General features: G+C 41.8%; 1 protein-coding gene across 1 annotated transcript in view; it reads right to left on the reverse strand.

Annotated features, from left to right (window-relative positions):
- Positions 1-10,340, reverse strand: part of LOC124613174 (5-formyltetrahydrofolate cyclo-ligase-like) — a 97,660-nt gene extending 87,320 nt beyond the window's left edge. Inside the window, exon 1 of the mRNA XM_047141810.1 lies at positions 10,271-10,340. The gene's annotated coding sequence lies outside the window, so the exon portion shown is untranslated. The remainder of the gene's footprint in view (positions 1-10,270) is intronic.
- Between the last annotated feature and the right edge of the window lie 1,951 nt (positions 10,341-12,291).

Here is a 12,291-nt window from a genome sequence, read left to right on the forward strand (position 1 = left end):
AGAACGTTATTTGCTTCTGGCTATCCTCACAGCTTTATCTCCGGGATATTTTTCAAGTGCTGTTATTTGGTGTACGAGCTCCGTCTTATTTCCCATTATTAATTTAGGAAATTCTCTCTCGCTCTGCAATCTTTGTCAATGACGCTGTTCACCAAATTACAGTTGAATCTACTAGTAACCGACGAGTCATGGGATCACAACCAAATGCCACATCATAACACACAAGTTTGCGGTCCACACAAGGGGAGTCTAAAAAACGTGTTCCTCCCGGTGAAATATTCACTGTAGGACTATTCTTCGAAGTCGTAAATGTAACCTGTAACCTCATTCAAAGAAACGTTTTTGTCGATGTAATCGTGCACCCTTTTTAACTAGTTCTTCACACAAGTCAACATACGAGGTGCATTCAAGTTCTAAGGCCTCCGATTTCTTTTCTCTGGACTGGAAAGAGACAGAAACATGCGCATTGTTTTAAAATGAGGCCGCGTTCATTGTCAATACGTCCCAGAGATGGCAGCACCGTACGGCAGATGGAATTTTACCGCCAGTGGCGAGAATGAGAACTGTTTTAAATACTTAAAATGGCAACGTTTTCCTTAGTTGAACAGCGTGCAATCATTCGTTTTCTGAATTTGTGTGGTGTGAAACCAATTGAAATTCATCGAAAGTTGAAGGAGACAAGTGGTGATGGAGTTATGGATGTGTCGAAAGTGCGTTTGTGGGTGCAACAGTTTAATGAAGGCAGAACATCATGTGACAACAAACCGAAACAACCTCGGGCTCGCACAATCCGCTCTGACGACATGATCGAGAAAGTGGAGAGAATTGTTTTGGGGGATCGCTGAATGACTGTTGAACAGATCGCCTCCAGAGTTGGCATTTCTGTGCGTTCTGTGTACACAATCCTGCATGACGACCTGAAAATGCGAAAAGTGTCATCCAGGTGGTTGTCATGAATGCTGACGGACGACCACATGGCTGCCCGTGTGGCATAATGACAAGCAACGTTGACACGCAACGACAGCATGAATGGGACTTTCTTTTCGTCGGTTGTGACAATGGATGAGACGTGGATGCTATTTTTCAATCCAGAAACAAAGCGCCAGTCAGCTCAATGAAAGCACACAGATTCACCGCCACCAAAAAAATTTCGGGTAACCGCCAGTGCTGAGAAAATGGTGGTGTCCATGTTCTGGGACAGCGAGGTCGTAATCCTCACCCATTGCGTTCCAAAGGGCACTACGGTAACACGTGCATCCTACGAAAATGTTTTGAAGAAAAAATTCCTTCCTGCACTGCAACCAAATCGTCCGGGAAGGGCTGCGCGTGTGCTGTTTCACCAAGACAATGCACCCGCACATCGAGCTTACGTTACGCAACAGTTTCTTCGTGATAACAACTTTGAAGTGATTGCTCATGCTCCCTACTCACCTGACCTGGCTCCTAGTGACTTTTGGCTTTTTCCAACAATGAAATACACTCTCCGTGGCCGCACATTCACCAGCCGTGCTGCTATTGCCTCAGCGATTTTCCAGTGGTCAAAACAGACTCCTAAAGAAGCCTTGGCAGCTGCCATGGAATCATGGCGTCAGCGTTGTGAAAAATTTGTGCGTCCGCAGGGCGATTACGTCGAGAAGTAACGCAAGTTTCATCGATTTCGGGTGAGTAGTTAATTAGAAAAAAAATCGGAGGCCTTAGAACTTGAATGCACCGCATAAAGGTAGATTGCAACTGAGAAAAAATAAGTAAGGTTTTACGTCGGCGATAAAATAATTAGAGACAGAGCACAAATTCGGAGAGGACAAAGATGAGGACGAAAATTGATCACATCGATTAAAGAACGTGACCATGAGTAGGTGGCAAGTCCATGTAAATGATTCTATGTTTCATAGTTGTTTCAATTCTCAAGTTAGTCAAGTATTTGAAGTGTCTATCCCATTCACAATTTTACCCTTGCTATCAAGGATGGAACTGAACGGCAAATTGTTTTAGAATAAAGAAGTTCATTCAAAGACATATTACAATTACGGGAAGCGGAACAAAGGAATCTGAATTCTTAAAACTTGTGCACACTTGTATGTATTGTATTGTATGTTAACCGGAGGCCTAGAAATTACGGAGAGGCTCCGTTCCCGCCGCAGCCACAGTGATCCACAACCCCACGACGACTACCGCAGTACACTTCGCCCTCGCTGCCCCACACCGAACCCCTCTTTCAGGGTTATTGTGCGGTTCGACCCCCGTGCCCCCCCCCCCCCCCCCCCCCCCAGGGAACGTCTCACACCAGACGAGTGTAACCCCTATGTTTGCGTGTTAGAGTAATGGCGGTGTACGCGTACGTGGAGAACTTGTTTGCGCAGCAATCGCCGACATAATGTAGCTGAGGCATAATACGGGAACCAGCCCGCATTCGCCGAGGCAGATGGAAAACCGCCTAAAAACCATCCACAGACTGGCCGCCTGTCGGCCGGTGTGGCCCTGCTGTTAAAGGCGCTTCAGTCTGGAACCGCGTGACCGCTACGGTCGCAGGTTCGAATCCTGCCTCGGGCATGGATGTGTGTGATGTCCTTAGGTTAGTTAGGTTTAATTAGTTCTAAGTTCTAGGCGACTGATGACCTCAGAAGTTAAGTCGCGTAGTGAGTGCTCAGAGCCATTTGAACCATTTTTTGAACTGGCCGCCTCACCGTACCTCGACACAAGTCCGCCGGGCGGATTCGTGCCGGGGACCAGGCGCTCATTACCAAACCGGAAAGCCGTGTGTTTGACCGCACGGCTAACTGGGCGGGCGTTGTTTACACTTACTTGGGGTGAACGTTGTGTAACTGAAACGCGAAACGTTTTTCACTTCAGAGGGATTTTTGAAGTAAAAATCTGAGCAGCTGTCTCTCGTTTTATCCGAAGCTATTTTGTCGTTGTACTACTGTTAGTTTCAATTCTGCAACGTATTTTCCGTTCTATTTCTTAATTAATTAATCTCTGAACCCTCTCCTGTTGCTGTCGTATATTCAGCTGAACTGGTCCTCTCACCGCTCTGTATTCCTGTTGCTCTCAAGTTTGCATTGGAATTATGACTTTTTTTAAAAAAAATGTATGCGCTGCGTTAACCTGTCACAGGCGATTTTATTTGACAGATTGATAAGTTCATCATTATTCCATTCTACATAGTTTTAGCTACATATACAACCTGGCATACGCAAAATTTGTGGTTTTACACATAAAAAAATATTCATTTGTTCTGAATTTTTCGATAATAACCAGTTTTTTGTTTATTTGTTAGTTAAAGGGCATCGATTTCACAGACATTGGAAACATATCACCGACTCCACTGAAATGTCGTCAGGGAAGGAATCAAATCAGAATTGTTTGAAACATCGTAGAGAAAGTAACGTGCTCCAACAGTGCAGTTACTTGGTGCTGTTAGAGACACAGTGAGAATAATTTACTATTAGTTATCTTTTCTCATGTTTGTTAATTGTGAAATTTGTTATGCAGAACTGACAAGGACCTAATTAAAAACTGGCAGTTGGAGACTGACGCGAGTTATTTGAGCAAGCTCGTTACTTTTTATCGGGCGGTTTTAGTTTCCTGGTTACATGAATATTAATTAGTTTCACAACTTCTACTTTAAATGCAGGCGCCATTTGCAGAAAACGTGCCATGAATTTTTCAGAATACACAGACAGGTAGTACGCTTTATTCGCATGAGAAAAAGAGGAAGTCCACGTTTCTCAAACAGGACAGTCACGTACATTGTACAGGGTTTTAGAACTGGCAGTGCAGTAGGAATTTATCTCCTAGTTTTCAAGCTTACACAGCTTTACGGACAGAATCCAACATTTTCCAGTCTCGTTTTATATGGTCGTCATTATTTTACGGACGTCCACAATGGAGTCGAAAAGTATAATGCAAGCAAAATATAATCTGATACTGACCAGTACAGTATTGTCCAATATAAATCCGTACTTAAATACTTCCGTGCACGGTGAGCTGTATGAAAACCGTGTAATGACGATGTCTGTATGATGGGAAGGTGATCTTGGGCCGCAAGATTCTTACGTAGCGGCGGTTTGCAATAGGCATACGAACTCAACTACGAGTACCACAGCGGCAAGAACACTTATGGTGCACTGCGCGGTCTAAGTTCATTGAATGAGGGTGCTTAATGGTCCCAGAAAACAGAGGTCATCAGTCTTCAGATTTTGGTAGTTATTTTAAAATCAGTGGAATTTGTGGCTAATAATTGCCACATAGCACCGTCATTTGTCAGCCGTCTCTGCTGAGAAGATTGCTCCGTTGTAGGTCATAGTAAGCCTATGTTTTCTTTTTTTTCTGTGTCTCTGAAGACTACATCGTTTGCGGTATTCTTTTAGCTCTAGCAGTAAGCACCTCAAATGCTCTGAACTACTATATCGGTAGCTCTACAGCACATCGATGACCGAATGAATTGGCGCAATTGTTAATACAGTGTAATTGGGATGAGCGATTTCAAACCCCCGGCCAGACATCCCAATTGAGGTTATCCGTGTTTTCTTTAAATAACTCAAATACCGGGGTGACTTCTTCAAGAGCGACGGTTTAGTCCTTGCTCCATCCTAGTCCAGTGCGAAGTGTCTCGATGTCGACTAATAATTGTAACTTTCCTCACACCATGCAGTAAAATATATATGACAAACTGTAACAATACATATTATCGTATTTACATGAGATTGTCTGTTTTGAGTTTTCACTCTTTTCTACGGAAGGAAGATCCACCGAACACCCACAACGTTTTCCCCCTTGAACTGTATTCACTATGAAATAAGTTTTCTGAACATCGTGCTGCATAACAATGTAAAAAACTATGTTGCAGAAACCACGGCTACAGTGGCTCTCTTCTGGATCTACCGATGATCATCATTAGACCCAGAATAACGTCACTGTGACCGTTCCCGCAACGTTGGTTTCTCCAGTATAGTATTTTACGTTACGACAAGGTGGTCCCCTGGGTCTACTGATCATCAGTAGACCCAGGTATGTCAGCTGATCCTGGCCGCGGAAGCCTACGCGATTGTATTTTCATTACGATGATTTCTCAACCAAGCTTTGTGGATACCATAGACTGCTTTTCGTCCCTGTACCTCATTCATGTTCCCCGAAATCCTCGTCTAATGGGAGGTTTTATTTCTTTTGTTTTGGTCATCATCCGTAAGGTTGATTGATTCAGTTCTCCAGTCCGTTTCAGTACACCCGCTGCATTTCTCATCATCGACGATTTAGGCATGCCTTGCTATTCTTTTATCCGTTCAGCTACTGTCGTTAGCAATGAGTTTTACGTAATATGGGGCCATCCATTCTCTTCGTTTTATTACTTTCTTCATTGGGTATTTTTTTCTTCTTGACGTTTTCCAGGGCATTTCCTTTCTCATTCGATCTAACAAACTGATTTTGTTCAGTCACTGGTAACCAACATTACAATATGTCCATTGCCTAGAATAACAGAGGTCTTCAGGCACGCCTTGATTAACGGTCTGAAAACAGGAACTGAAGCACTACCCGAAAAGGACATGGCAATAGCACCGTCCGATTACCGTCCTATTTGCATTCTTCCGATACTCTCCAGTCCACGACCAAGTCACCGATTACTTAACAGTAGACAACCTATTTGTCGATTATTATAACAGATGACCTGCAGCTTTCCTCGTAGAGAGCGGAGGTGACTAATGTTCTTCTGAGACTTTAGCACAGCTTTTGACTCTGTCGATTTCGATGTTTTATTTTCCAAACATTGCAGCCTAAATTCCTCTCCGAGTACTGGTTTCGCTCGTATCTGACATTACATCAAAAACGCGTCATGTGCGGCACCATAAAGTCGCAATGGAGACATATTGCATTAGGCGTCCTCCAAGAGTTCTGTATTAGGTCCTACTCTCTTGGCAGTGCTTGTCTGTGACATCATCTCGTACTACGGTAAATACCACATGTATGCTGACAACTTCCAGTCATAGATGAGTGCAAAAATCAATAAACATGAAGACAGCTAATTATGTGCATTATCAAAATAGACATGAAACACAGAGTTAAAGGTCAGTTCAGCAAAATCCAAGAGGTCGTAGTTGGTCATGCAAGGTTCATTAGCCCGAAATATTTGGAATACCCATCATTTTTAACCCTGAATTTAACAAATAACTATTTCTCCTTCTCAGCAAGGAGTCCACAAGTAATCACTGACGAAAACAAACTGTGCTGAGCTTCTAGCTGTCCCTTTTGTTCTGAAAAGGAAAGTGGTATAAATGCTCGCACTGCCAGTTGTTGATTACAGTGATGTTATCTCGTAAGGTTTTTTGCATGAAAGCTCACGGACTCTGGAAGGAGATGACCACCTGCACCACATATCTCTGTGACGTTCGACGTATTTAATCCTATATCGCCATCTCATTCAAAACTACACAGCCTTTGTGCAGACGACCCCAGAGATTGTCATACACTCTGTCTCCTCTGCCGACTTATCAGCGTAAACAGCCCTTCGTATCTCTCCTCGACCTTAAAGCTCTTGTCTGAACAACAGAGCACAAACACTCGTTCCCATCAGAGAAAAATACTTTCTGCTCTACCTCATCATTCAGCCGCTTTCTAAAAATCCCTTTCAGTAGCAGAGATCCACTGTGTAATGAACTCCTTGGTTATATAGGTTGTGACAAATCTACTTAAGCAACAGTAATGTCTGACTTTGTTCCTGTACGCACTCGTTAACTAATTACAGCTAAGTATGCCCATTGTCAACCGGATGTTACTTATTTCCAGAAGATCTTAGCTAGTGCAGTACGCTCAAATTTCTCTCCCTCAGAACTTGCTGTCTCAGAAATTATTATATATATTCATTTTTAATTCTATTAATACCATTTTATTAGCATCATTCACATTAAAATTATTATCATTACTTCAATAACTACGTTGTCAAAAAATACTGAGTGAGTAAAACCTTGGTCCATGTAAGAGAGGGCTTGAAAGCCCTAATTTAATCAAGTTAAAGAAATAAATATAAATACATAAATTATCCACATTTCGTGCTACGAAGAGTCGCACTCAAAACTTAGATTATTCTTCCCATCGTCTTAAGGTTTATATTTTTTGGATTTCAGCAGCTGTTTCTTTTTATAGGCAAAAATCTTCCTTCTTTATCTATTCTACCTGCAGGATAATAAAATTCATCCAACTCGTCAAGGAACCACTCTTGAAATGTTTTCTTGTATCCACATACTCCATCACGAAGCGCAAGACATTTACCTTTGCATGGATGCAACCTCACTCGCTAAAAACGAAACCCTTTTAAGACTACTTTGCTTTAAGACTGTCTGTCTGTCTCTCTGTCTGTCTATTACGACCTTTTTGTCTCAGGATCGGTTTGAGGTATCACGTTGAAATCTATGTCCAATACTAAGGCAAAATAAAAAATTTTATCTTATGAGTGAATGCAATCAAAAGATAGCCATTTATGTCACATATTTTGATACTCGAAAGCTCAGTCATCAAAACTTTACTTGCCTATATACACAATTAAGTTCGACCGGACGCTGAGAGCGCGACTGCTATTCTCACTTGTCCGTTTTTCTTCTTTGTCTAATCTGAAATGTCGACGTTAGTTATAAACGGAGGGCAACCTTCGAATTTTGTAAGGAAGCATAGATTGTATAAATGTAAGAGCCACTTCCCGACACGAGAGAAGTTTCATTAAAGAAAAAGAGCCATACACTAAAGAAAGTGGATAACAGATAATATTTTGTGATTCGAAGAGGTGCGGATGCAAGAGCTGGTCTTGGGGATCACTACAATCACCACCTCAACCAAAACTACGGCCGCTTCTCTTACCAGTCTTTATTCTTTTTAAGCTAGAGATCAGGGTCGATATGATCTAGCTTTCCTGCGTAATTAGTGACGTTTTGAAAAAGGGAAATGCAAAATTCGTCCTCCCCTCTTCAACGTCGAATCGATATGATGAGCTCAACTTTTCAAAAGAAACATGATGGCATTTATGTTGACCGGTTTCGAGAAATATTTAAAAGGAGAAAAAAAAAGAAAAAAAACGTAGGTCCGGTTAATCGATATGGGAAAGAACTATGCTCCTCCGGAACAGGAAGAATGTGGCATATGATGAAACAAGCAGTTGAACACTGACTAGAAAACTTCTGCAATTATCTCGCAACTGTCACAATATTCCTTCCATACCTACTAAAATTTACTGAAATTAATTTAATCAGTCATCATCTGGCAGCGCAGAGGTATAAGGTGGGCAAAAAAAGTCTTAAGGACCGGAGGAAGCGGCTGTTAAGGTAATCGTTATAAATATTCTAGCTTAGAAGCACTAATATTAAGAAAACAGCTACAGCAATCGGGACTCAAACTACAGTTATCTGTATGTCTTAAGTTAATCCCATATAAAAGGAACTTCAAAAGCATTCAAGGTCAAAGTAGAAAATGTGAACCACTTGACACACATAACCATAGTTATGGTGTCTCTCCTTGCCCTTTTTTAACATCTAGGGAATGTTACGGAAAGGCTGATGGCTCAGTGCAAGCTATCAGAGCTTTATAAATTTTTTACTAACTATAGGTGCACGAAGAGGCAGCTAATGTGATCGGTGTTTACCGCCTTCAGGAAGCAATGCGTTTGTGGATGCGCGGTAACATGGATAAGCGGGAGAGACAATCTAGTGTTGCTGTTTTTAAACTAAGGCGAGGACTTCGTATCTGAATAACTCTGTGGTTCATATGGCTCTGAGCACTGTGTGACTTAACTTCTGAGGTCATCAGTCGCCTATAACTTAAAACTAATTAAACCTAACTAACCTAAGGACATCACACATATCCATGCCCGAGGAAGGTTCGAACCTGGGACCGTAGCGGTCGCTCGGTTCCAGAGTGTAGCACCTAGAACCGCACGGCCACTCCGGTCGGCAATAATTCTGTGCTTTAATTTCTGATTTCAAAAGTGAAGTGCATTTAATGCAGGATTAACTTTTACAGCTAGATGATAATAAGTGGCTAAAATACCTATAACGAGAAATAATTTCCCTAAACCTAGATTTACGGAAAAACAAAGCAATTCGTCCATTGGTGAAGGCACTAGACTCTCTTTCCGGAGGAGTATGGTCCACATCCCCATCCATCCAACTGCATTTAGGCTTTTTGTATTTCCCTAAACCTACACAAAACGAAGAAGTAATATTCTAAGACTATAACATCAGTCAGTCACAGAAGGAATTGGTTAACTCATAGAAATTCCCGGGTGTAACATCTGTAGGGGCATGAACTGGAACGTTCACATAGGCTCATTCATCCGAAAGGCAGGTAGCAGACTTCGATATAGTGGTAAAATAGTTAGGAAATGTAATCAGCCTAGAATACTGCTCACGTGTGTGGGCCTCCGCACCAGACAGGACTAACAGGAGATACTGCAAAGTTTGTTTCACCCACGGGGGAGTGTCGCAAAGATGATGAAAGAACTGAACCAGCAGAGTCTTGAAGAAGACCGAAACCATCCCCAGAAAGACTACTTACAAAGTTTGAAGAACCGTCTTAAAATACTGATTTTAGAATTATACCACAATCCCCTACACGTCACTCCCATAGGAACCGTGAGGACAAGATTAGATTAATTACATCGTGCATAGATGCACTTACAGATTCCTCCCGTGTTCCGTACGTAAATGTAGCGGTGAAAAGCTCTAGTTAACTGGCGAAATGGGACGTATCCTCTGCAAAACACTTGACAGTGGTTTGTGCAGCATGTACATAGAGATTTTGAAAGTGGTAAATCTTTCAATGGTTTGTACGGAATGGACATAGAGAGGTTGAAGTGGTAAATCTTTCAAGGAAAATGCTAAGATGTTTTCTTTGGAAAGGCCGATTTCCGTTCCCCATCCATGATCTACACCAGCTTGTGCGTCGTTTAAAATGACATCGTTGTAGACGTGACGTTATACCTCGAGCTTCCGTAATTCCTAAAGAATAAAACGAGTTCAGTTGATCTGGCGCCCGCAAATTATCTCCGTCGCCCTAGAAACTGTACAGCCCGCGCTATCTAGCGGAGGAAGGTCGCACTGACTGCTCGCTTGACACGGCTCAGCTGGGCAGCTGCAGACATAACCTTCCAAACACATTCATGTTTGCTTAGAATATAAGTTACAGAAACGTGGTTAGTACACAGTACCCGGTGCACATAGCAGGAAATTACATTTTATAACACGCTCTTTGTGCTGTTAGTAGGAAGAAAAGTCTATCATTTGTTACTTACATTACTGTGCACACTCTTCCGACCGCCAATGCTCCTCAGCACAGTAACCGGCAAGCTTCTATCGAAGCTTCGATACTTATCGCTTTGAACGTGAGAGTATCGATACTTTAGCAGCAAGTTGTTGGAAGAAGTTCGCTGCTAGAGAAATGAGGAGAAGTGCTATCTGAAGATATTTCAGTCTGGTATATACAACAACGGAAGAATAATAATTCTGAAAGTGAGAAAGGTATTTTATCAATTGGTGAAGGCATGGTGAGATATTGTCAAACTGTGCCAGGTATTTAACTGAAATAAGTAATAAAAGCGACGTTAGGCCTATATGTTAAATGCGTATTACGGGGTATAATCGTCAGTACTATGTACTTTCTTTTAGCAGAATTTTATTGAACATAAGCACATTTTATTTAACATTTAACATAAGCACATCACACACCAGAACGTGAAAGTAAACAAAGCTTGTATCATAAACAGCTGGAACAGTAATCAAAAACCTACCTTGCAGTCATTTCATCGATATAAAACCAGCACATTTAACAAACACAGGTTGGTATAACATAAATCAGGAATTGCTGCGGTCAGTCTAGAACCCCACCCCCATTAACCAGTTAATAAATTCGCTATCCGTTATGATGACTCCAGTCAATGAATATGCGCAATTTATTTCACGCCGTCCACGCGTGATATCCTACACTCTGGGAAAGAAATAACTAGGGGATTCAGTATTTCTAAATGTGGGAACGCACACCAGCACCTACCACAGAAGGTACAGTCATACGTTACTCTAGCGTGACGTGCAATGTTGTAAAAAACTGGTTCAAATGGCTATGAGCACTATGGGACTTAACATCTGAGGTCATCAGTCCCCTAGAACTTAGAACTACTTAAACCTAACTGTGGTAAGGACATCACACACATCCATTTCCGAGGCAGGATTCGAATCTGCGATCATATCGGTCGCGCGGTTCCAGACTGAAGCTCCAAGAACCGCTCGGCCACAGCGGCCGGCTGCAATCCTGCACATTAGCCTCGACGGTATATGAACAAATGAATCCGTAGTAATAAGAGAAATCAATGGTGAATTCGTAATGGTTTGTAACGTTGGTGAAAGAAGCGAAATATGACCGTTATACATTAATTACTTGGCGAACGGTATTAGTCACTACGTGATATTTAGGTGCGCTTATTTGCTAGAGACCGAGCACTTCACGTAACGTAAATAATTATTAGCATTTAATTGCAGAATTATGTTATCTAATATACTCAGGAATAAGAACGCATCACAATATGAAATTAGAATGATCATGCAGCTTCATTGGTGGGGTGTGGGGGTGAGGGGGGTGCAAGTAGTAACAGGTTCGTGTTCGTATTTGGCATACTGGGACACTGTTTTCGAAAGAGGTTGGTTAGAAAGTGCTTTTTGGCCTGTAACTGTTGTTGGCTCTGGCTGGGATCCATTCCTGTTTGAAATATGGAGTAACAGCAAAAGTATACACACTAGTGTAGTGTGATCACGACAGGTTTATCTGACTCGATGGAGACAGAGAGACAGAGAAAAGCCGAAAGATTTAAATTTGGTATATTTTCAACGTGAAAGGCGCAATATTTCGTGCAATAAAAATTTAAGAAAACTTATAGAACAGTTCAACAAATAGTTTTAGGTAACATGGTCGGAGATGTACAGGGTGATTCAAAAAGAATACCACAACTTTAGGAATTTAAATCTCTGCAACGACAAAAGGCAGAGCTAAGCACTATCTGTCGGCGAATTAAGGGAGCTATAAAGTTTCATTTAGTTGTACATTTGTTCGCTTGAGGCGCTGTTGACTAGGCGTCAGCGTCAGTTGATGCTAAGATGGCGACCGCTCAACAGAAAGCTTTTTTGTGTTATTGAGTACGGCAGAAGTGAATCGACGACAGCTGTTCAGCGTGCATTTCGAACGAAGTATGGTGTTAAACCTCCTGATAGGTGGTGTATTAAACGTTGGTATAAACAGTTTACAGAGAATGGGTGTTTGTGCAAA

This window comes from Schistocerca americana, chromosome 4, assembly GCF_021461395.2.
Source record: "Schistocerca americana isolate TAMUIC-IGC-003095 chromosome 4, iqSchAmer2.1, whole genome shotgun sequence".
NCBI classification, from domain to species: Eukaryota; Metazoa; Arthropoda; class Insecta; order Orthoptera; family Acrididae; genus Schistocerca; species Schistocerca americana.